This window comes from Aphelocoma coerulescens, chromosome 6 (genome assembly GCF_041296385.1).
Source record: "Aphelocoma coerulescens isolate FSJ_1873_10779 chromosome 6, UR_Acoe_1.0, whole genome shotgun sequence".
NCBI lineage: Eukaryota > Metazoa > Chordata > Aves > Passeriformes > Corvidae > Aphelocoma > Aphelocoma coerulescens.
This window is the reverse complement of record NC_091020.1, coordinates 8264831-8291425: the sequence shown is the minus strand read 5'-3', so window position 1 is coordinate 8291425 and position 26595 is coordinate 8264831. Positions and strand designations below refer to the sequence as shown.

The window sequence follows — 26595 nt, the reverse complement described above, 5'->3', positions numbered from 1 at the left end:
AAATCACAGCTGAAATTAAAAAAACAGGGAAGTCTTATATTTCCAGCAGAGAGGCATTACACCTGCTGCCTCAAAGTCAAAATGCTTTGCTGTAAAGACCTGCAACTCCCATCCCCTTTTGAAACAAAACTCTGAGCATGCCCTGATGATAAGCAAAATGTCAGAGTGGGGTCAGTGCTGTGTTCAAGTGACCAACACAGGAGAACAGAACACCATTGGCACCATCCAGGACAGACAGAAATGCTCTGCAACATAATAGAAGTCCTTATATTTATTGAAAAACACATTTCTTTGCAATACTATGCTGTAAGCCAATTGTTCTCCTTCTCAAAGGCTCCTAATTTCCCATGTATTAGTTTCCTCCAGTGGTGCCAGTTGTTCATATGGATTTTCACACGTACAGTTCTCTCTCTATTCCGTGAGAAGTTGGAGATGAAAACTCTTTTGAAACCTTTTCACTGTCAGAAGAGACTGACTGATGAGAGCATAAGGCTGGCAACACAGAGAAGGAAAAAAGCCTTGTTTGAGTCCTGTCCATGTGTGACAGCAGCCCAGCAGGGATTTTAATGGCAACATGCAGGTAATTGCTGTGCAGCTCAGCACTGAGTGCTCCAGTGTGTGCACACATGGAAACTGAGAAGAGCCTTCCCTGCTCCATCAGCCAGTGCTGGCTCAGAATTGAGAGCTGCTTGCTCTGATGGATGGTTCAGGCTCATTAAGATAAGCACATGAGGTGGCCAACCCCACCTGGATATCATCTGAGCAACTATCCCAGGTAAAACATCTCCTGTCATTAAAAAGAACTGGAGCAATTGAGCTTCTGCTGCTGCTCCTGGATTAAAACTTCAAGAAAGCCTAAAGAAAGCAGTCTCCCACTGTAAGGAAAGAGATGACACCAAATCACTACACCTGGCTCACGGATCTGCTGAGAACTTGGGGGTGAGGACTGATAAGCAGACAGAGCTCATTTTCCTTACTAGCAGAAATGGGAAATAAGGCAAGTTGGAAAGCTGTATGCCTTAAAAGGGAATCATGTTCCAAGTGCTTTGAGGACAGGCTCCACCAGAGCACTCAGAATTGGCACTCTGAGCTAAAGGAAACTCAAATTATTAGACGACTCTGAAAACAAAAATTGCTGTGCTTTACCCTAAAAAATTCAAGTACCACACTGTCTGCAGGACAAAGCTGAAGTGTATCAGCAAATCTCTTACCTTCCTTACACCTCCTGTTCAGCATTTTAAGATTTTAAAAATTAGCTGCTTTTCCCCAGCTTTATCCAAAGGAGACATGGCATTTTGTGAGACTTATTCATATTCTGATCTAACTAGCAGGAGATCTCTGGAATATACCTTTTACAATAGGATTGCCAGTGTGCATCTGCTCCTTGTTCCTCTTCAGCTTTGCACTGTTTTCAGTAACAGACTATATCTGAGTTTGATTTCCTGCTTCCACTGGTCTCCTTGGTACTCTGAGAGCCAAAGTCACCACTGAAATCTTGGCAGAGGCCAAGCTTTAATTCACCAGTCATGCAATCCATTAGAATTACACATAAACTGCTTAAGTGCTGGATACATTTATGCAAGTTGTATAGGAGAACTTGTCATTGATTTATCCTTTGCCAACCTGTTTAGCACCCTGGAACAAAACACAGACTTTCAGAAAGCTGCTCTCATTCCATTCAGCAACACAACACCTGTGAGTGAGAGCAAATGCTACTTCTACAGGCATTCTTCCTTACTCTGAAAGGGAAAGTAATACAGATTATTGGTGTGGAGAACTTTTACTATTTACTTTTCTTTCATGTCTTGACTTCATGAAAGCATTCCTTCATTGATTTTTTTTTAAAGTTAAAGCCATTGATGAAAGGGAATTGCCCTTTACTGTACCATAAAGTGCTGCCTGACACCCTCCAAAGGGCACTGCTCCAAATTAAAATATGATTAGACTCTCTAGGGTGACCTTGTGAAAAATCAGGGATGTGTTTATTTCCCTGCCTTCCAAATCAACCTTGCTCGATTTAGAAGCAAAGAAAAGATGTTTTTCCTAATTGCCAGCCCTGAAAACTCTTGGAGTTTTCTGAGACTCTGAGTCTGTGCAGTCTCAGCAACAGTAAAGACAAGGAAATAGTTAATGATTCTCAGTGAAGAGCACAAATAGTTAACGATCCTGGGAGCTACCTGCAAGCAGACTCCAGCTCTCTCATCTACAGCTGGGCTGAATCTGCAAGGCTGACAAATAAAAAAAAACAATAAATGTTTCTTTCTTTCACCAAAACGTTAAGTCATCATTTACAACACAGAGATCCTTCATAGCTGCTCTGCAAGGGGCTTATCTGCCCCTTAATTTCATACAGCAGTTAGCTGTAAAGGTTTTCTCTGCCTTTTTACTGAAACAACACCCATTATAGGAGATACGTGTTACCATGGGCAGCAACTCAAGAACTCCTCACTGGGATGTGGGGCTGACTGGTTTTACATTAATGGATTATGCTGAACAGCTGGCTTCAGTCATGGCCAATGGATTTGACTCCCTGTACTTGAGGAAAATCTTAAATTCCCCTCTAGAGCCAAGGACTAACCTGCACTCCCAGCAGGCTCACCAAGGATTACCAGGAATCAGCATTCATCCAGCTGAGAAGCCAGAGCTACAGGAACAGGGCACCGGGCCACCAGTTAATCCCCTACTGAGACAGGAGCAGAGAAAGTTGTCAAACCTGCTTTTCTGCCACTGAGGCTCGATGCTTTGGCCATCACAAAACTGACCCTAAGAGAAGTTGGCTGAAAGTGCTGAGCTGGAAGCACAGCATTGATTGGATTGCACTCCCAGACCCTGGCAGCAATCACGAGCAGCACTTGCTGGACAACCTACAGCACTTGACTCAGCACTTACTGGACAATGGCAGCAGCCACTGTCCAGGATAAAACATCCCCAAATTACAGCCATTTTCTATCTACACATCAAGAGTCACAAGACCATCTTTTCCATGACAACACTTATCTACTTTAGTCCCATGCTGCTCCTTGCAGCAGGACACAAGCTTCCCTTCACGCTTTAGAGACAGACACTAGAGAAGTCTGCTGCTGAGTGGAAATTAAAACTGTAGCAGCCACTAAGCTGGGAAAAAGATATTAATTCCAGGAGATAAATAGGGCAATGCTTATCCTGCCACCTTCTATACGAGACTCATTTAGGTATGCCTATAAGGTGCACATTTCCTGCTCACACACAAGCTCTTCTGCCTTCAAATACAACCCCTGTCTGGTCCCTAACTGGTGTTAGCATCAGGGGCCTAAGGTGAATTTTGAGACTGGTCATCTTTAGCCCAGCCTTCTCAAGAGAGAACACACTCTACATTTCTGTGTGCTGCACAGGTGGAAAAACTTCCAACAAATCTACTCTTGTTTTTTGCAAATGTCCAAAATGAAAGGTCACATGGAATGCACCATATGGAGCAAAATAAGGCATGCCAGCTCTATTTTCTCATTTTGGTATCTATAACAAAGTTCACCCAAACCTCCATGTGTGTTTGTTTTAATGTAACTCACAATCTGCACAATTTTAGAGAAGGCTTCCAAAATGAACTACATATAACACCACTGATTACTTTCACATGGCATCCCTTTAAGCCCAGGTGCAAGTCAGAAGCAGATGTGGACATTCATTTTTTTCTTTATTTTCAGGCAAGCGAGCCTATCTGCCCAACTTTATTCACCACCCTTGGGAGGTATTCCTGCTGCCTTGGATTTACAATGCCAAAAGGTAGCTTCTATGAAAAGACTAATATCCATGCAGCTAAAGCAAAGAAAGGATTTCTCCTGGAGGGTAGCTCAGGGCAGGACCCGTAACCAGGCCCTCAGAGTATCACTTCTGATAAAGCTCTTTCTCCCCACTGAGGAACCAGGGAGAGGAGAAAGGCTGGCTTCTTAAAGTATGTCCCTTAAATCAAGCTATTTCAGTATCTTCTTACAGAACATTTTGGGGTCTGAAGCTTTTCCTGATTTTTTTATACTTGAATTCAATCAAACCCAGTCTATTTGCATAAAAAGCCCATTTGAAAATAACTAGCTAGAAGTGCCAAATTGCCAGCCCCGGAGGTGAAGCACTTTTTATGAGCAGTATGGAGTTCTCATGAGCAGAGGCAATGAAAACCTGTCAGCACAGTCACACTTCCAGTACCCTTCACAATGCCTGGCACATAAAGACCACCAAAAGGTGGGAAGGACTCATTTCAATACTCTTTGAAAAGGTACAATCTTTACTAAAAATGCTAAATAGCTTTAAATGTGTATCAACACATACTGTCCTTTCTTAGGAAGTAATAAAAAATATGTTGATTCATTTCCCATTGAATTTCAACTGGTAATTATCTTTACAGGGACTACAAGGCTACAAGGTATGTAATGTGTAATGTAACTTCTAACTATTTCCACCCTGAAATATATCAGAAAAATGGGGAACTTAATGGTAGAAACTTCTTGTGACTCACGGTGGGTTTATGAGTTGTCAGAGTGAAGAATAAATGCAGTAACTGAATGGGAAAATATAACAGCCATTCTGTACACGCCATAGCTCAGGTGTAGTTCCAGAGCTGAGAATATCCTTATCCAGCAAAAGCAATTAAATACATACTTAGCTTTAAGTAATCCCACGGGAATCTACAACATCTAAAAAGTAAGCAGTAATCATGAACAAAATTCTCGCTCTGAAGGAATATTTATACAACTGAATATCCTAGCTGAGGCAAAAGGAGGATTTCCTTGTGATTTTCTCACCGTTGAAATTATTTGCCTCATCTCTGAACTATTAGTTTCAGTGTGTGTGTCTGTATCTCAGTGAAAGAGAACAAAAAATACAAAAAATATTCATTCTTGAGCCCATTTGCTCACATATTGAAAACACCAGAGTTTCTGGAAAGTGAAGCATGGATTACAGAAGACTCCTGAGTGGCCACAAAATGAGTGATATAAGTATTTTGTAATTATCTTTCTCAAGCACGTTCCTAATTCTGATTCTAAGTCATCTTAAAGTCCACTCCCTGACACCCCTGGCTTCTTCTTCTATATCAGCTCTTCTGGGAAAAAGCTGGTTTGTTTGTCAGCACGGTCCTGTTCAGCTGTGGTTTGCTACAGCCACTGCCTTTTCCCAGAGCCAAGTAAAGCACCAAGCACCTCTTTTGCTTTGCTGGGATAGAATTACTGGATGAAGTACTGGGGAGGAGAAGGTGTGTGGATATCTTATTTAAACAGTGGCTGAGGGAAGAGCCCCATGATGGATGAGGTGCTCAGTGGACTAGCTTCCCTAATAACTCACTAAATCCAAACAGCTCATGAATTTCTTTTTCCTCACAGGGCTCAGGAAACCAGGCATGATTCTGTCTTTGCTTAGAGAATGAACCACTGCAGGGGTGGATAAAGGGTGGAAAGTTTACCTTTCTCTCAGGTTTTCTGATAATAGGAAGCGTAGAGAACACCCAGGATCACAGAAAGGTTTCTGGTCTGCTTAGATGAGATGATTATAGACAGCACCTTGCATGCACTGAACAGACCATTCACACAGGGGTGAGGCTGGGTGAGAACATGAATCAAAGAGCATTCTCTTGTCTGCTGCTTGGGCACAGCTGAGGCCAGGCCTATGGCACAGTGTCCACATGGACAGCACAGCCAGATGCTACCACACGGCTTAATCATAGCAAGTCATGAACCCTTGCTGCTGTCCCCATCTGTCCAGGCAACCCAAAATTCCTCTCTGAACAAAAAGTGACACCTGTCTGATAACTTGCCTAAGATTTTGACTTCCTAAGAATCACTGCAAACAAAAAAAGACACAGGACATCCATCTTAAAGATCCTCACGTGTGCCAGACCTGTTGTTCCACTCCCACTACAGCAACACACATCTTGGGGCCTTCCCTCCTCTCCCTTTTACTGTATTGTAAAAGATAGCAAGTCTGTTAATTAATGTCAAAGAAACAATGCAAACTAGCTGAAAGCAGCTTTTCTGCTGCTGATCACTGACAAGCTAATAGGCCTGACATTTCCTTCAGCACACTACTCCTTTGATTAATACAGCTGCACAATTTTTTTTTTTTTGAAAATTTGTGTAATACTCTCCCATGACAGGAATTGATTTACAAATATATGAAAAAGATGAAGAAGAGGTGGACTTTCAGTGTGGGGAAAGAAGTTATAATGAGGTTCCCAGCCACAGTCAGGGAGGCTGTTATACTGACTGAATCTTGGGCAGTTTATTACTGACTTAGGTACTCGCAAGGATCTCTTAAAAGGCAGAGAGGGGCCAGCAGCACTTTCCTGTGATGGGCACCTGTTGCTAAAAATTCTTGGAGAACAATTTTCTTATGTGACACTGCCAACACTTCCTCAAAAGTCTTGCACAAAAATAAAGCCCTTCTTCAGTATTTCAGTCTAAATTATTGAAAATAAGTTGCTATTTTTTATTTATCTTCTTGTTCTCTGCTGAGCCAAGCTGCCTCCAGCTGTCTATCCCAAAGCTCAATGGCTGCTCCGGCATTTTTGAGCAAAACAGATTCTCTTGTCTTCAGGCTTACATGCATGAAATGCAAAAGTGACTTTACACTCAGTCTGAACTTTGTATTTTCAAGTCTGACTGAATTTGACATATGAAATATGAAAACTCAACCTGAGATGTTCAGTCTGGATTTTTATTTTCAGCTTTTCCTTGGCAAAAAACAACCACCCTCTCTGCTTGTAAACATGATCCCTTGTCCAAGATCATCAGTGGAGTTAGTGGACTGGAAAGTGGAACATTTGGTTGGTTTTTGTTTCCAAAGTTTCCTAGAAGAGTCATGATAAAATCAATACCCTGAGATGACTCTGCCTGGGGTTCTTGAGGAAAATATCATACATGACCTTACAGTATGTTTGTGCCCATCTATTCTTCTGCTCTCATTCCATCCTTTCTTCCAAAACTTTCCATTACCAAAGTAGAAATATAAACACCTTCAAAAAGTTTCTTGGCTGTACATGTTTTAGCTGAATTTTTTTTTTCTTCCTTACACACTAAAGATATACAAGCTATAAAATCCACTCACTCCTTAACACATGGAAAATGCAACCCTCACCAAGGATCAACCATCGAAGCAGATTTTAGAAGACTGAAACCCTTCAGCAGACCCACTGTTGGCTGAGCTGTCTGAGAAAGGCCCAATGGGGGGATGACTAAGCAACATTTCACATCTACAGCCAGGGATATTCCCTTGAGAGAGACAGATTCAAGTCCCTTTTCACCACAGTTCTAAAAGTGAAACCCAGGTCTCCCCTGTCCACACCAGATGTCCTTGCCACCAGGCTTCTAGCTGCCCCTGTGCTACAGCATGTGACATTTTCTTTGGCTTCTGGAGATGCAGAATTTCCTGGACACAAATGAATTTCCATGAAAGGTTTCAGTTTTAGTGAATCAGCTTCTCCTAATGAAAAATGACAGTGACAGAAATTTCTCTGCCAGCTCTCTCACATTGGATAACCTTCAGAAACTCAATTCTTCTCTGCGTTTCTCCATCTTGAAAGAGGGCAATAACACCAAGCTCTTTTTCAAAAACTTCTCTGATATGTCCAGACAAAAGCACCATGTAAGAGCAAAGTATCATTATTATTTATTGTTTTAAGCATCCCTGAGACTGTAAGGGAAAAGCAAAACACTACAATACTCACTGAGGTAACAAAATACAGCCATTCCTCTGGTAACACTTTTTAAATGTTATAGCTCAGCTTTCTTTTTTTCCTTTTGGTAGCTGTCTAAAGGGTTGATAAAATTCCCCAGTATCAAAACTGAAAAAAAACCAATTTCATCTCTTAAAGTAAGTAGGCAAAGTAAACAGGAGAAAAAATTCTATAAGCATACAAACAGCCTCTGATGGTTTTGTCTCAAAGCAAGATTTTTTCGTTGCCAGCATTTTCTTGAGCACACAACGAATCAGTCCTGAAAAACATCTCCATATTGCAAGGGCCATATCCAGAATATTACACTTCAGGGATAAAACTCTTTGATATCTCAAAATACCACTTAAATTATAGTAATAAAAGCAGATTAAGCACTCAGTATCCTGCCACTCACATCATCAGCAAAACATCCACACAGAACAATGTTTTATGGAATAAATCTCCACACCAACAAAGTATCTACATATTTAAATGCCATTCAGCAGAGATTACCACCCAAAGTTATTTCTCACCACATTTCAGTGAGATTATAAAATATCACAAGAAACAGAAATGTTCAAGACGTGCAAAAATCCATTCTCTTCTGCAGAGAGCTTTAGAAGTACAAAAATGCCACCCAGGCTGGTAGAGGACACTTCCTCAACACCAGTTCCATTATCTTTAAATTATCCAGGTACCAAAGTATAAAAACCCTTCTATAATCAAGGGAAATACAAAAAATTATGTCTCCTTTGCTACCTGTATCTTCCTTTCCTAAATCTTCCATTTCCAGAGTATTTTTCAATCAAGAGGTAATATGCCATGACCATAAAAATTATTACAGGCTCTTAAAAGACCCTCTTGGCTGTGGAAAGAGACTTTAAAATGTTAAATAATTTCTGTCAGCCTTCGAGTCATTAAAAACCTCTGGAAAAGATTCAAACTCTGTGCCTGGGAGAGAGAATTATTTCTGTAATTGAAAGAAGAACAGCAAAACACAAATTCTTTAATAGCACATGGACTCTTGGGAGATTAAGCAATCAGCTATCTTGTCAACTCAAAATATACACTTGGGCTGCTTTTTTTCTGTATTTGTTGGTTTCAAGGTGAAAACTTATTATTTCATAAAATACAATTAGAGCATTTTGCATAGGTAGTTCCAGATCCCTAAAAAAAAAAATGTGCAGAAGCTGGTGAGTCTTCACACACAGATTAATCCATAGAGGGGGGGAATGAAAGTTAGCCTTCCTGCTGGCCCATAATGAGTTTCATACTATCTACAAACTGAATGCATCTACCTGTGAGACACTGTGAGTTATTTTCATACCTCAGACACAGAGCAGTTCATTTAAAGTGACTTTTCTTATCTACCCGGCGTGGTTAAGTGGCTGCTGTGCAAAAAGCCATGCATGGAAAGAAAGATACCTAAATGCAATGCCCCTCCCAGGAGAAGACATCGATCACAGAGACAAAATAGGAGTCTGATGAGCAGCAGCGTTATTGGATGGCATTATTGGGGCATCTCTCTGCTCCTTCGATACCTCCAGGTACTTTACTGAATTTATTTGTCAGAAAAGTCCCTTGGTTTCCATCTCTCAAGCATGAGTACAACTCTGCTTCTCTCCAGAGGGTCAGTCTGTTTCATTGCTTCCATTCCAGTCTGGGCAGGCAGCTACATAAATGATGAACGAAAAATTTAACTCTTACAATGTTCAGAGACAACGCATTTTAGGCCTGGGGAGGTTATTTCCTTCCTTATTTTGCTGGGATTTTTGTTGTTTTGATCAGGGTTGTGTTTGTTGTTTGGTTTAAAATCTCATTTAGGTTGGATTACCCAGCCCCAATCAAATTACAAACCTTAATATGTCTTTTCTAGTGCACATTCTCACTTCTTTGCAGTCCCAGTCTCTAATCAGGTATGCAGTCTGGGGTTTGCATTTATAACCAGTTTCAATTGGCATTAAGCAGAGCCATCTTCGCAGAATCAAAGATTAAATGCAACCATCAGTGGCTTCCCTGGTTTTTCTGGTTATGCTCATTCACTGTTCATTGTCTGCAAGCCTGGTCTTGCATGATAGTACTGGTCCAGGGCATCAAGGTGCTGCATCTTTATATATATACCCACACATAGAATTAAATTCAAGGTTTGTCTAGTGCTATTGCTCTACAGAGCTTTCTATCCTGCAGTAAATCCCTGCAAGACAGACACACAAGTATTAGGAAGGTTTACAGGGTACAACTGCTCCTGTATAACCAAACCCACTGGGCTGTGAGGTTTGGTGCCTGTTCTTCATTAACCAGCAAATACAGGGAGAGATTAGTTACTGCAGAGAGACAAGCACAGCAGAAGTAATTAAAGCAAAGTACCTCATGAAGGACACTGCAGAGTGTTGTAGCAGAACTTCAGAAGAGCTCAGAATTCCTGTTCTACCCTACCTTTTGATATAAAATACCATCACAAGGCCCAAATCCATATCCAAACACCAACATATCCTCACCAACATGTCTAAGCACCGATGCTGCCTAGAGCAGCCATCTTTCTTTGAGAACAGCAGCCACAACTTTGAGAGCACTGAGTGAATAGTGATGCATTTTGAGATGCTCCCAATTACACAGAATTGGTTTTAAGGCTGCTTTCAAAAAAAATGAAGGGATCTAATAGGGAAAAGGTTATATGAGAAGAGGGAAAGTAATAGAAAATCAGAATCTAATGAGAACTAACAATAGAAATTAGGAGATGAAATGGCAATATAATACCTAAACTATTAGAAAACAATCTAAAGATGGAAAAGAGGAATATAGCAAAGGAAAGGTAGCAAAGAGATGGGCAATTCAGGGTTAGTAAATTATTCAGAAAAGCTTCATTTTTATCATCAGTTCATGATAATAAAATGCAAGTAAGCCAAAATGCAGAAATTAAGGTAAATACACATGCAAAACACTGACTGTCTGGTAAAACACATGCCAGGTAACAAACACATGCCAAGAGCAATCTAACTTGCTCGTCAAGCACATGAACTACCCTGTCTCTGTGCTGCACCAACACACCACATTTTGATCTGCTGCACCCCAGGTAGAAACCTGATACAAACAAAGGCTTTATTGGGAACATTTCTTCTGATCCTCTTCCTCGAAATTCTTGCTGTAGTAAGTTACCTTGGTGAGATCCTGGTGTGTTTTATCTTCTTCACCAAGGCATATGTGCTACACAGCTACAGGACCTGCACTTGTACTTCAGCACCTGCCTACTCTCTTCCTGTCTCCATGATTTCTGTGCCTCCACTGCTGCTCCTCACAGTGACTCCCCAGAGCAGCAACACTCACACTGACAAGCAGAACCTGGACTTTCTTGCATGCCTTTCTTTTTCACATGGCTCTGGCCTCCATCTTTCCAGGCACAAATGGCCTGGCTCTACCTTCTTGATCTCCTGCCTGCACACCTTTTTGAGGTTCCCCCAACATATCTCTTCCCAGGATTTTCCTGGAGTGATTATTGCTTACAATTCAAGTCAATTTTCTGAGTGCTGAGTGTTAGATCTGACAAGAAAGGTTTAATATTTTCAGTGCTTTTCTGCACAAACTGAATTTTCCATGTAAGCCCAAGACCTTTCCTCGATTTTCATAATGAGAGAACCATATACACTCTAGAAGAGCCAGTAAGAATATGCAGTATTATTTAGGATCCAGCTGCAAGTCTCTCCAGTCCTTACCACAGGCTTTTGACCTTCTGGATCCCTTACTGTCCAGGGGAAAGCTCTAATCACAGGAGTTCTGATTGTTCTGCCTGCCCTCTTCCCCCAACACAAGCACACACTGCCGCAAACAGAATCAAACACAACAAACCCCCTCAGTGGAGCATGAAACCCAACACTTTCTTACAGAAGCTCTCTCCTAACCCACTCTCACCATCATCACCAAAGATCCTGTCTGACAGTCAATCAACATTAGTTACAACTACACTGTATAAATTACCCAGTGAAGGGAAAAGAACCCCCAACTGTAAGTTACATTAAAACACAATAAATCCCCTATCAAAGTCATTATCTGAATCACTGATGCAGTCAAGCGCAAGGCGCATCTGATCTGTAAAAGGGGTTTGTTTATCAAGAGGAGTTTCAAGTCTTTAAGAAAACAGCATCAGTGGGAACAGCCTCACGATTTATATCTCAACACAGAACAATCTCAGGTATCAAGTAAATATTTTGCCAACACTTAGTTAAATTTGAAGAGGCAGGAATACTGAATGCAGTCAGAGAGCCCTGACTATTTTCCTGCGCCTTAACAGCACAGAGGGCTTTCAAAGTTTTTTTTGGTTTTTTTTTTTTTTTTTTTTTTTTTGTCATTGCACTACATTCAATCAAGTAATTTAATAGTTTAATTTTGACAGGGCCCATGAATGTACAGTTCCTATTCTCTCCCTCACCAGTCAAAGCAGCGTCAGATTTCACTGCAGAGCTGAGGAATTGGGATGCACAGAGGAAAATATGCTCAGCTTAAAAAGATAAATGCTTGTCAAAATCAGCTGCATTTCCTGCCCATTTTTCCCCCTCTATTCATTAAACTTAGTGCTTTTCTTTTATCAAAATAAAAATTCTGTCACTGCAAACATAGTCCTAAAGTCTACAGTTACCAGATGTGAAAATGTCAGTACACTTAACACATGTGTACACAATGCAAAAACTCCAGCCAAGCCACCAGGCTTTGTGTTTCTTTACTCAGTCTTTCTCTGTAAAAAACGTGCTCTAGAAAATTGAAGTGTAAATAGGAACGTGCAACTACCAACACCACCAGCGATTTGCAATAAATAGGGAAAATGAGGGGTTCTCTCTTTGCATTCAGCATAATTAACCAGGTAAGAAGAAATCCATTGTGATCCTAATAGAGCAGGTGCAATCACAGGGAGGTCTCTTTACAGGTTCTTGCATCCTAAAGTGATTTAAAAAAAAACCCGCAGAAAATTCTGCAGGTTTAGGAATTCTATTAAAATGTAATAGAAAGCATCTTTTTAACATACCTTATTATGCCTTAAATTAGGATACTTCTACACTGAAGAAGGATGAATTTTCCAGGAGACTCTGCTGCCTTTTCCAGTGCTTGCTTATTTACCAGTACCAGAAGCAGGGAAATATTGCATCCATCCCCGTGAAACCAGTCATGGAAATCTCTCCATTATCTCAAGTTAACTTGGACTTAAAACTTAACCAATGTCAGATGCATTCCTGTGTAGAGCACAGGACTCTCTGCCTGCCTCAAACCCCTGAAGAGGAGCATTTCAGCACCAGTTTTTCATGCTCTCTAATCCAGGTCTGCTGAAGTAACCTAATACACTTGCTTGGAAATTTTCAAAACCATTTTCAGCTTTAGACTGAAACATCTCAGTCTTATTTTTTTCAAGTGAAAAATAACACTTGCAAGGTGTTTGTTCAAGTGGTCCCCTTTTCTCAGGGGAACAGAAATTATCTGTGTGGCAAATGAAGAGGGGAGGTTGATTTTAGCAGAGTTAGGTGGAGGCCTGTATTTTGGCCAGGTTTCAGGCAAAGGCTGTAAGTCAGGAAAGTCTACACTTACAAGAGAATTGTCTCCAGCAGCACATGTGGCATCTCAATCTTCCAAGTTATAACTTCACCTCCACATTTTTCAAAGTGAGTAAAAGAAAAAAAAAGTATTTTATTGATGTAATCCATGAGACAGCTGTCTGAGAAATCCAATATGCTATTGAAAGATTACTATTATTGAAGTTCCCAGTAGTTCAAGTAGACACTTTTCAGAAGTGAATCTTGAAATTTCTCATCCTGTCCCTTTATTCTGTTAAGTGCCCATTGATTGAGACTATGATGTGCATCCTCAAGCACAAAGGGTTAATTGCTGTGCATCATTTTTGTTTAAAACAATTCCAGTAGAAAAGGCAGCTGTAATAGCCTATTGTGTACTTACTTTCAGGGAGTCTGAGCACATTTGCTGTGGAAACCATGGCAATTTGAATGTTCCCGGCAAACAAAGAAATAATTACCCTTGCAGTCATTGAAATCAACTATTTGCCCATGATGGAAAAAAAAAAAAAAAAAAAAAAAAAAAAAAAAAAAAAAAAAACAAACAACTAGGAACAAGGTGTCCATTTCAGCCTTCTTAGACTGCAACAAATTACCCAAACATAAGGTATAATCAACTTCAGCAACAAAACTCGACAACCTTTCCCCTCACTCCCTTTTTTCATTCTGTTAATTCCTTGCTGAAATACAGCTAAAATTTTTGTGGAAAAAGTAAGGCCCTTTAAGTACATACAGGCATTTTAAAAGCTGCCTCTCCTGTGTGTTCTGTGAGTCAGCGGCAGATAAAGGAAAACATGAAAGGAAGCTAGAAAAATGGAGAAAATGGAGGAAAACTGAAAGAGTAAAATCTTCAGCAAAAAGCCCCTTCACAGCACTTTCTATAAAACTGTTTGTTGCTGGGTGGCTTGGAAAGCATTCCTGCTTGTTCACAGAAACAAGAAATCCCCCTGAAAGTGGGATCAATTCTAATGAAATTCATAAATCCCACAGAGCAGCTCAAAGAAGGCAGGGACAGGCTGTCCCTGTGGTAGGACAAATGTTTGCAGAGTCTGGAAAGCAAAGATAATAACAACAGCAATAAATTATAGCCATTCCCTGGCTTTCTTGGGCTTATTCTTTTGCTCTGCAAACTTAGAAATAGTGAAGACAAATGTTTAGCTCTTCATTAATTCATTTGCTGTGATTCCTCAAGTCAAATCACAAAATATAAATGGAGGAGCTAGAGAACAGCTGTCTCACAGAAATGGTAACAAGCACAGGGAACTTGGGAAGTACCACTGAAATCTAATGGAAAACCAGGCTTTTCCTGCCACTGCAAAACTTCTGTTCAGCCAGTCCCTCTCTCTGATGAGAATCTTCCCTGGCTGACCTGTAACACCTTCTTGCCTGAGGATGAAGAGGAACCATCCTGCCATGTTAGCAAAAACTCTCCCTGCTCAATACTGACACGCTGCAAGAAATTGCTGCCTGGTCCCCAGAGGATCAGGTGGCAGTGAGGGGCAAACACACCTTGCTCATACCCAAGGTAACCAGCCAAGAGGGCTGGTGCCTCTGGAGTTCAAATCCAACATGTACACAAGGCTTGTTGCACAGAGAAAGGCTTGAAGCAATGATCAGGAAGAATAGAAATGATTTATTTTCTTGGGAGAAGCAATTGTGTGCAAATGATCTCCCTTGTAGAATTAAACTCTTTTTTCTTAGCCTGCTAAGAAATGTGAAAGGATGGACAGCCTAACAAAATGGTTAGCAGAGGGAATGGGAAATAATACAGCTTATTGTATTTCAGATTAGCTATGCTTTCACAAAAAGACTGCTCCAGCAGGCTGAACAAAACACCATTCCCTTGTGGGTTAGATAGGAGAAATTACCTTTTCAGGTTTTAATTTTAAGCCTAAATTTATGAAACACTAATCCACGATCCATTAAAGATAGCATTTGCCAGTATAGCCAGCAAATCAGGAATGCTTACAAGCTTTCGAAGTGTGTCTTTTAAAGGAGAAAAATCACTGGACTCAGCCTTTTCCATTGTTCCCATAGTTCTCTGTTTGGCAACACTTCAAAAAGGAATTGGCATAAGAAGCTGTACAATCTGTTCTCTTTAAACGAGCCAAAGTTTTTGCTTTTTTTCTTCGTCTTTGCTATATAGGGACTTTTTGCAAAGGGAAGGGACAAAGCAGAACACAGGGAACTTTGTTTCTTTTTTTTTTTCATATACAACCAGATATAACCACTGAACAGATCAAAGACCCCTCATGTCCAGTAGCCAGCCCAGCCTGTCTGACAGTGGAGCAGGTCACACTACACGTTCAGGACAAATGCAGTGTTACTTCCCCCAAGTGCCCTTTCAGTCTCCAGAAAACAGCAGTTTGGAGCTTTCTGGAGCCAGAAACAATGCCTTGATATTTCCAAGTCTTCAGAGGAATTGTCCCATTGCTTTTCTGAACTCATGTAAGCTTTTAGCATGCAGAACATTCTGCAAGCTGTGTAATCTACCATCGCTTTTATCAGTGCTGAACTGACCACCTGCTGATTTCATTTGATATCCCTTACTTTTTCTTTTGGAGGAGGAAAAAAAAAAAGACCAAACTGTTCTGTATTTTTGCCTCTCCATTATATTCTCTCTCAGCAACCTCTTTTCTAACCTAAAGGCTCTTCCTCTGGATCACTGATTGTGCAGAAGTTTCAGGACCTCCTTTACACCTTCCTATGTAACTTTTCCAGCCAGAAGCCTATTGAGCAGAGAAAACCAGGAATAGGCATAGGATTCTGGATGGGTTTGATTTGCTCTATTCTTTCCACAATGTATCTAACATATATGTTTTTTAGGAGAGTAATGAGAATTGAGCTAATACCATCCATCAGGGTGCTAAAATCTGATTCCTAATTGAAAGAGACAGCTCAGAATCCATCATTTTATATGTACAGATGAGATTATTGTTCTCTTATGTTCATCATTTTGCATTTATCTACACAGAGTTACATCTGCCATTCCTTTCATTCAATGGCCTCAGCTCATAGGATTTCTCTGCATTTCTTTCAGGTTGGCCTTTGTCACTGATACATTGACATTCTTAGGACAGTCAACAGTCTCCTGTCTATTCACTGCACTTCCAGAATTATTTTGACAGCGACCATTTTGAAGATTATGTGTTGATCAGCACTGACTCAAATACAAGCTTCTCTCTAACAACAATATTCTCCACTTGAAAACTGATCATCCATTTCTATGTTCTTTCCAATTTTGTATCCATGCAATGGAAAGAACATGCAACTTATGGCAAATCAGGGGGAATCTTCTTTCTTGAAGCTCCTTTAGTGAAGATAAAGCACTTTTTCAATATTAAGGCAATCTGCATTATTGGGAATGTCCAATCAATTCATTTTCCAGCTACTAAAAAAATAATAAAAATTGATGAATCTATGAGGCTTGACTGCCCTTCTCAGAAATTATGCTATTTCTGCCTCCTATTGAGCCCATTTCTGCACAGTGATCTCCCTTAGAACCTTGTCAGTGGTTCTAGTCACAGGGTCAATAGTTGATGTGCACTGATACAGGTTCAGTTTGCACCTGAGACCACAGCTCTAGAGCCACAAAACCAGGAAAGAGAAAGCACTGCAAGCACTTAAAGGGACAAAATCCAAATAGGAATTACGGAGTCTTCCATAAGCCATATAAGGGGGAAAAAAAGTAAATCACTAATAATGTTTTCTTTTACTCTACAGCTTCAACCCAGCTCCAGTTTTGTGTACTGGATGTTCATCAGACATGGCAAAACTTTGACCTTAAGTAATAGACCAAGGCAGAATAGCAGAGCTTTGAAAGGATCCAGTTGCCTTCCCTGTAGTAGTGGTGACATTTGTCCCTCTGTTTCCACAGAAACGGAGACTACAACAACAGTACTTGCAAACAGTCTCTCACCCAAATACACTGTGGGCTCTATTTGCAAACTATCTGACAATGAACCTCATTCTGGACAACTTCACAGGAACAAGAGACTGAAGAAATTTACTCCTCCTAGATTGATACTTTAATGTTAAAATTATGTATTTATCTGCAAATATGTGTTTATTGTACACATCTGGAAACTCTCTCTGTATTTTTATGACATGATTAAGCAGCCTCAGTTTGCTAGTACTTGCTTATCAGTCTTTGATGAACAACCTCTTAAAGAATGTTGAAAGATGTTATTTTTCTCTTAACTACTGTAGAATGGAAGTGGAATTGTGTAATTAGTTAATTTTATTTATTCTGCCATTAGTTTAAGAATGATGCACATTACCTCTCCCAAGCAGTACAACTCCACTTAAAGATTAAATAAAATGAGAAGTATCCACTTCAAGATGCAATAGAAAAGACACAGAACAGATTGTTCATGTCCCCATTTAATTATTGCTTAGATTTTAAAATCTATGTTTAACTCAAAATATTCATGTCAGCATATAAAATGCAGAGAATCAGAAAGTCCCAGACATGAGATATGTGGTTTGGTTTTTTCTGGGGTGCAATAGAAGTCAGAGAAGGAAAGCTCTGAAAAATTGATTATTGTTCTTTTCCCGAAATATCAGTAAGAACATCTGAAGTATCAGTAAAGTTTTCCAACTTCCTTTAAATGTTATCTCCCTTTTTTTTTCCAATTCTGAATGCAATGTTTAAATGAATGAGTCATCATTTTAATATCACCAACTGAAGGATCCATATAAACTGCTGCACAAGAGTCTTTGTGAAATAGATGCTGAAGAGCAAGTGAGCCACTGATAATGGTTTTATCTCAGTGGCTTTTAGTTGAGGCTGAGGTTTCAGCAGATCTTACCAGGCTGGGCAAATCACCCCATCTTCGAGCTGCTGGACTGATAGAGCTGCAAGGCACTTGTTTTCTCTGTGCTGGACAGGAATGGTCGCCTTTGGCAACAGCACAACACAGACATTTGCTAAACAAACATGTGAGCTACAGCCATTAGTAAAAGTTTATCTCTAGCTTAGTTTAACTGGCTTTAGAAGGAAATCGACACCAACTGAATTAAATTGCAGTTAATTAAGTTTGAGAGAATTATCAGAAGGATTAGTGTGAAGTAACTATTCCACTCCAAAACATAATTCAGATTATTCCCTTTTGCTTGTGTCCTTCCCACACGAAGAAGCTATTTCTCATCAACCACCCAAACCCCACTCAGCTGGACCTGGAAGAATGTATGATTTAGAAACACAATAATTCCACCAATTCCAACAACCCCACCTCTGTGCTTAAAGGTGTTCATCTCTAACTGAACTAAATTAGGCCTTATGCTTATTTTGCATATTTTTATCTCCCCCTTTGCACAGGAATTTCTACAATAGTATTCAGAGAAACCAGCATTGTGTATTTAAGTGTTCCACTCTAGGGAACTCAATTCCTATCTTGAATGATTACCAGCACACTCAAAACCCTGTCTTTTTTAGAGAAATGCCCTAGTCAAACCAGCAATTTTGGTTTCCTGCAGAGATTATTAGGAGATATCCTTTGGTCCGTGCTGTGAGGCAGGTCTGATCATATCCTTGCAGCCTTCCCTTCCAGCCTCACATCTCCAGGAAATCACTGGAAAGCAAGTATTGTTTTAATCACAAGTTTCAATAACCAGCCAAACTTATGGCAGCTGCTGTGCTAGAATAAGAATAAAGCCTTTCTTTAAATTCTTCCATTAATAAGATCTGTTAGAAACAAGAGGAAGAAATTCTGCATCTTGTGCAACATTTAATTAGAAGTACCAAAACACCTTCAGCTCCTTTTGTTTTTGTAGAGCTGGAGAGAAATTTTGTTAAATATTCATACCTTTAAAATGTATTTACCCAATGAGGAGCATGAATCCAGGGGAAAAAAATTCTAAATGCAAAAATCGGATTTTTAATGGAAGAGAAATCAATCTTTCCCAACCCTACCAGCAGCCACAGTCCTGTGGCACGTGGCAGAACCCTAATGGATCTTCTGTTGCCCATGTGTCCAATCAGCCTGACTTCCTAAGATTTAACCATCCCTCCTCTCTAGTCAGGCTGGTGCTCATCCTGCACTGCCAGCCTCAGGTTCCCCTGGAGCCCAAGTGTCTGAAGGCAGAGGCTGAAGTGCAGCTGTAGCACTGGGATACTGTGAAACCATCTGTGCAGTCTCGCAGCAACTGTTCATCTAAATGTCTTCAGACTGCAGCACTGATGAGCCTTTTCACTTCTGCTCAGTAGGTGATAAGAGAGCATTTTACCCCAAGCTGTGGCCCAGATGTATTGGACACTAAATACATTACTCCTATTTTGTTTTCATTTTCGAGTGAAAATTAATAAACTCTGCTATTTGCAATGGATCAGCTCACTCATCTGCCATGGGATTTTCCCTGTGGCTCCTTCCAGTCACTTCTCGACATTAAGCTACTACAGGGTCATTCATAAACCTCCAGAAAATCTTCGGGCCAGAGGTTACTTTGCTCATTTTAAGAGTGCATTTTCTGTCTGCATTGGAAAATGCCTGTACTAATCCCTGCCATCTCCTCTTCCCTTTTTTTCTCTCTGTCCCTCCAAGCTTCCAAAGCTGACTTTAACGTGGTATCTGAAACAGAAAGCTCTCACAGGAAGTGACTGCTTCACTGACGCCTCTGTCCTCTCCTGATATTGCCTGAATAATTTTATTCTCATTTACACAGTGATCTTCCTATTGCATGTAATTGTGTGTCTAAGTGGTTAATGTGAGTGTAATGATGCCAATGGCCAGCCTACCAAAGTTATTCCAGTGACACAGGTCAGTGGCTCTCCCCCTCTCCACTGAGCTGGCTGTTAGAAACTCACCCTGTTAAGCTGGAGGAGAGCAAAGGCAAACCAGGCAGCAACCAAAACAGGACCTGTGGAGAGCTGGGAAGAAAAGAAAGAGCTGGGAAGGCTGGCAAAGTGATTTTACATCATCACAAAGGTGATTGGTGAGACTCCCTGTCATAAAATACTTCATTCCTTCATGTTCACTCTACTCACTGCTCCTACTCTAAACCTCGGAGTTTGCTCTGCCTCTTTGGTTTCCCTTTAAACTGCAGAGTAGAAGGTGAGAAAGTAGTACATTGTCTATGCAACTTGAGATAAACAGGTTATTTACCTGAACACTTGAAATCTGCAGTTTGAACAACAGCAAAAGGATATTATGTCTAGTTTCAGACTTTCTTCTTTATCTGGAAAGGCAGTAGAGGCACCAGAGGAATGTTTCAGAGGAGCTGGCAGTAAAACCAAGAAAACTGGGCTAGAGGAATATGAAGAATAGCAAGTTTGTAGAGTTCAGTGGCATGTGGAAAACCTGCAGGAAGCATTCACCTCATTTACATGATGTTCACCAACAGGTCATGGCACTTAGGAACAGCCACTGTGACAACTCCAGCTACAGAGGTAATTTTCAGGGCAGAGAGGAGCAACCACAGGCCAATGCACAGTCTAAAGGGCAGATGAGGTAAGAGCTCAGACTGGGCACAGGTAGCCTCAGGAGTCTTTCTTTCAAAGGACTCCAAGAAATTCCTTCTGTAGACGACTCCCAACGCCTTCTCACAAAGCAACTGAGCAATTCCTTAACTTGTACAGGAGATAGATAAAGGGACCCTCCTGCACACAAAAGCTCAACAAAGGGGACAGGAGGTAAAATGGAACAGCATTACATATTTTCCTCAGACTAAGGCAGCAGAGAAATACTCAGAGCTGTTTCTAGAGCCCAGGTAAAACTGATACCTGTGTGCAGGTTTATTGGCTGAGACACTTAGGTTCTCCTGATTACCAGAGGATCTTTGAGTCTATTCCCTTTCAAGTGAAGAATATCTACAATATCTGATACAAAAAGGCATCATTATATCATTTCACAATTCATAGAAAGAAATATATTTTCCTCCTCTTGAAATCTTGTAAAGTCCCACCAACTAATTAAACCTGATGTCAGAATTTAACCACAGGTGTGACAAAACCAGCTGGTCTCAAAGGCAAAACACCTTAAGGTGACAATATGTTTCCAATTCCCGTTCAGATTTAACACACACACTTTTCATTTTTCCATGTAAGATACCACAGGAAAAAAAAAGACATCTGTCTCCCAACACTACTTGAATTTAGGAATTGGAAGCCTGCCACATTTTCATTTGCACTAGAAGTAACAGCAAGTTAAAATCCAGTGGGTTTGAGTAATTTTGGAAGATGCAGTGGTAGGTAAGGAGATCTTTGGTCAGATGTGAAAGCCTGGAAGTACAAGCAAAGATCATGGTTTTGACTTTCACTTCCCACTGTTGAGAATATACCCCTTTAGGATAGACAGTGTGTTAGGAAAGGCATCCTGGATATCCTGGATACCTGTTAGGACTACAGGGACACAGAGCAGTCTAATAAGGTCAAGTGTGACAAGTTTTCTCCCTTCTGCAGTGATGAATGGGATCACAGCCCTTGTTTTGGGATAGTCTCAAGGTTCTAAAGCCCTGAGGTGCATACCTCAACACATAACCACAATTCAGCCTGAGAAAAAGTTCAGAGACATTACTCAGATGCTTCTACCCCAGCCCAAAGGACAAAGCTGAACAAAGTTCTTCAATCTGCTGCTACTATTTCTAGCTAAGTAAAACTTTATGCCCTCTACATAACCCCCCCACCTTTTGTCAAAACACACACTGCCATATTTCATCTGAGCTTCCACCCTCATCCAAGACACTGACTGGGAGAATGCAGAGAAACATCTGAACAGCTTCCTTCAAAACCAAAAATCCTGTTAACACTCAGCCAAAATGGCCAACAGACATCCCAAATCGGAGCACAGCATCTGTAACCTGCTTTTTTGGATAAACCTATAAGGATGAGGGCAACATTACAGACAAGATCATGAGAAGCAGAGTAAAGCCTCCCCCACCCCAAAAAGAGACAAATATAAAACAGCTGCAGTAACTCTGAGGGGAGTGACTCTGTGCTGTGCCTTGCTGCATCCAAATGAAATGGCAGGATAGATCTGCTGGAAGAAAAGTTGCTCTACTCGGCACTGATAAGGGCTTAGTGATTTAAAGGCTCATCAGAAGGACAACTGCTGAGGTCTCAAATTGCCTGTTAGAAATAAGTTGAGGAAGCTGTGATTTACAAAGATCCCAAAATTTGCCTGCTTGGGCTTTGTTTTATCTTTTTGTTGATTTGCTATTATTGTTTGTTTGGCTTTAGGTTGTTTGTTTCAAGCCAGTAGAAATTTAGTTTTACTAGTTATTTTAAAATAATGTTTGGGGCTTTTTTTAAAAAAATCTGATACTTGTGGCTGGGGTTTTTTTGTCTGTTTCTTTGATTGGCCTCCAAAAAAATGCAGCCATACATTATGCTTTACACAGCCTAATCTTGCAACTTAATATTTATAGCATTTATATCCTAACCTTTTATATCAGCAACTGTTGAGTTATCTCTCTGCCCTTTACTTGACTTTATTACATGCAGTGAGAACAGGGTGGATCCCAGAGGTATATGCTCAGTAAAAAAAATAAAAATCACAGGTTTTAATCTGTCACGGGTCTCATTTCATATCACGTCACATGCAATGATTTGTGCATTTCTTATTTTTTGATTCAAAACTGCCTAAAGTGAATAATCCACTGACACTCATCCCCACTACCAGGTAATTATGGTCTAATGGGTCTGATACACTGAGCATAGCTGCTGAGCACACTGACATTCTTCACAGGCTAAAACTGTTTCTGTGAGGTTAAATCCTACCAGTTTAGCTCTTGGAAGCGAGCCCCACTGCACATGTAGGACAGGATAGCACCTGAGGGAAGGGGGGAAAAGCTGTGCATTAGACCAGGTGTGTCATCAATCTGCATCTCTCACAAAAGCTTTATTAGAGACACGGGGCTTCAGGAAGACTCCACTGCACCTCCTGGAAGGACTCGGTCGCTGAAACTCCAGCTTCCCCCTGCTGTGGCTCAGAACAGCACTTCATCTTTCACGTGATGTTTCACAGCCCTCAGGTGGAAGACAGCAAAGTGGCCAAACAGATACTCTGAGAAGTGCAAATACTTTGGTGGTGTGACCTTGCTTATCCGTAGAACAGCTTAGGCAGATTGGAACTGCTTGATTCCAAATGCCACCTGAACAGGAAACAAATGGGATCCAACAGTCCCAGTCTAGCAGTAAGATTACATCTGTACATAAGCTTGGGCATGAGAGATAACCCAGTGGGGTTTTCTCTCCAGACTACATATGAACTTTGATTAGGCATTGCTTTATTATTTTATGTTTATTATTTCAGACATTACCTTGGAAAACTGCTAGATGGTGCTAGAATATGTACATATGCAATATTATGCTAATACAGGGCTTTAGCTGCAATCCTTGTCCCTGGAATTTAATGCAATTGCCTTGTTGTATATAGACAGAGAGCTGTGTCCAGGATGGCAGAATCTTATTTCTCATGCTTTGCAGGGGGTGAACATAGAGAAACACTCAGCTGGACTCACATCAGGGCCCAGGTCAAGGAGATTAACTCATCCCCACACAGCTCAGTGAGAACATGCAGGGCACAATTCTGCACACATTTAACAAGCCTGCAGCTGTATGGATTCTATGTTCCCAAGAACGAGCCATCCTGCATAAAAAGAGCATCTTCCAGAGACCACTGTGTTCTTCCTCAATGAATATATTCTTGGAAAGAGAAAAAAAAGAGGCAAAAGCAGGAGAAGGGAGGAAAGAAGCAACCAACCAACAAAACAGAAAAAAAAATCTGCTCCTGTTTACAGCAAAGGAGAATTTAGTAATGATACTCAACTTGTCTGCAACTCATGTTACCAGTTTAGCTAATATTATTGATTTTTGAGTGGTTTCTATGGGGAAGTTTAAGGACGTCATGTCATAAATATATAGGATTATAAATGAGAGATGCAGTTAAAAAGAAATATGATTACAGAGGAAGTGTCACTCTGGAGCAATTGGGTTTACACAGTACAGACTTGATCCATAATCTACTAGAGCTTTTATATGAGGAAAAATCATAGACATTTTAAAATGGTATTAATATACTTGATTTTTAACATTAATGGCTAAGCACGTGGATAGTGAGGGAAAAGAAAGCCCCAAGAAGACTAAAACCAGCTTTAATTACTGTTAATCTGCAGAGACATTCACATCAGAAATATCACCCTGGCATTTTCCTGTTTACCAGCTGCAGATCAAGCTCTGTAACATTTAATCTTTGTAAGTACTTGCCCTTTGAAAACCTCTCCTTCACTCATCTTTCCCTCAACAAATCAGCTCCTCTGTTCCTGCTGCACAGCACTTTCTGCCAGCTTCTCCTGCCTATTCCCTGGCTGGGGAGCTTTCCTTCCAAGTCCCTCTCTGCTCTGCAGTTGCTGGGAGGGGAATATCAACTTTCCTCCAACAAATAAAAGCCCTGGGAGCCCAGGGCGTTCCTGGGCACATTCCTGGTGAGGGGCACAGCGTCTGGAAAAGCAACCAGAACTTGCCCAGCAGAACCGCATGGTTGCCATGAAAGGCAAAGGAAAGCGCCTAAATAGTTGTTGAGATCAAAACAACGCCCGGGCCAGCCTAGAAACACAAAAGCTACTTCAGGAGATCTAGAGCTGCTTTGTTCCTAGATAAAAGCAGCATTTGCACCACCTCGGCCAGCAAACCTACACTTCATGGGATGGCAAGCACCAATGACCACACAGAAATAATGTTTACCCTTCAGGCCAGCAGCATCTGAGAAACCTAACACCTAATTTTGCTAAGCTACTGTATCCAGTAAGTTGTAGTGTAAATCGATTTGTTTTCAGCTTCTTATGCTTGTGTGTTTCTCCCATATAGAAGAGTTTTTCAGCAGAAAATTTCAGGTGTTCCTGAAATCTTTCCGAATAAAAAGTAAAATAAGAACTGAAATTATAAAGTGAATTCACTTCTCAGAAATCATTGTGCAAGATTAATCTATTTTCTCCCGGAAAGTGAGCCTGTCATCACATATCCCATCTCTTATACTCTTTTCAGACCCCTAGGTAACTGGACCCACCTCCAGAAGATTGCTTTAAGTTCTGGTCATGCTTCATGTATTCCAAGAGCAAAATTAGATGGAACCACCTTCCCTTGACCTTTCCTTTTCCAGCATGTTATTTCTACATTTTTGAAGAAACCATATATAATAATAATAATAAAAACCATCTATCAAGACTTATTTCTATAGGTCTTTCAACTCAAGATTTTTTAGTTAGTCTGTGTGACATTTCCAAGAAAGCAAATTACTGGCATTAAATTTATCAACTTCTTTTTGTACTTTCAACATGAAGCATAAGAGAAAATTTTCCTTTCTTGGAGAAAAAAAAATCTTAGTTGCCATGTTGCTACTTGGACTGAGGTGAGGATCTGTTCTTTACACCAAATAAAAAGAAAAAATAATGGAGAGAAAAAGTGCATAGGATTAGCACAGCTTATCTAAAATCACAATTGCCAACAGAGCTTCTGATCAAAAAGCATCTCAGGAGTAGAACACCCTTATTAACTTTATAGACTCTGTGACACTGTTATTATCTGCAAAACACCCATTAAGAAAGATTTTGATTGTTCTTCCGCTGAAAAAATAAACCCCATTTGTTCAAACAAGTCAAATTGAGGATTCAGGCAAAGCATTCAGGCACATTTCCAACTGCCGATCTTTACCTGTAATTGTTTCTGCAGTAATGCTGTACCCACCACACCAGGCAATGCCTATTTTCCAGAAACACTCCTAGATAAATGGCTGTACCTGGAGAGAGACAGTCTTTTTAAACACAGTAAAGAGCACTTATGTACAAATAAAACATCCAAATCTGGAGAACCACAGCCTCTAAATGGTCAACAGAGCCCTCCAGAGACTATAAATGCCCAGGCCACACAGCTGATGAAATTAGCACTTGATCACCTGGTGTTCCAAATCAGCAGATGAGGTTCAAGTGGCAGTGGAAGAAAATCAAGATCACCTGGTGCTCATCAAATGAAGCAGCTGATTACCCAAACAACCTTCATATGAGGTTAATTCAACATTAATGGCATTAATGACATTCACATGTCACTCATTTTGGTCAATTCTGCCTGAAGTTACCTCATTACCTAATCATTCACTAAGCACAATTTCTGTTGCTCCCACACCTCTGCACACCCTGTGATTATGCTTTTATTCTAGGTAACCAAAAATAAAATTAAAAAATTCATTTTTCTACAGCAGAGTCTCTCTATTCCTCTTCACAGTTTCTCCTAGAAAAAAATTTAACACAGATTTAACAGCAGTACCAGGCTGTAAACATTACGATCTTCTGGGCCTTAGTTTCTGCTCCAGCTCTCCTAGCTCTGAAGCCTACTGTCTTTGAGAGGACATTTCCCAAAACAGCTCACTCCAAGCCCATCCA

The 26595-nt window shown here is 40.5% G+C and overlaps 1 long non-coding RNA gene across 9 annotated transcripts in view; it reads right to left on the bottom strand.

Annotated features, from left to right (window-relative positions):
• Positions 1–26055, bottom strand: part of LOC138112292 (uncharacterized) — an 88759-nt gene extending 62704 nt beyond the window's left edge. For all 9 annotated transcript variants that reach the window (XR_011151652.1, XR_011151654.1, XR_011151655.1 and 6 more), the window contains exon 1: positions 25871–26055. This is a non-coding gene — a long non-coding RNA (uncharacterized lncRNA). The remainder of the gene's footprint in view (positions 1–25870) is intronic.
• Between the last annotated feature and the right edge of the window lie 540 nt (positions 26056–26595).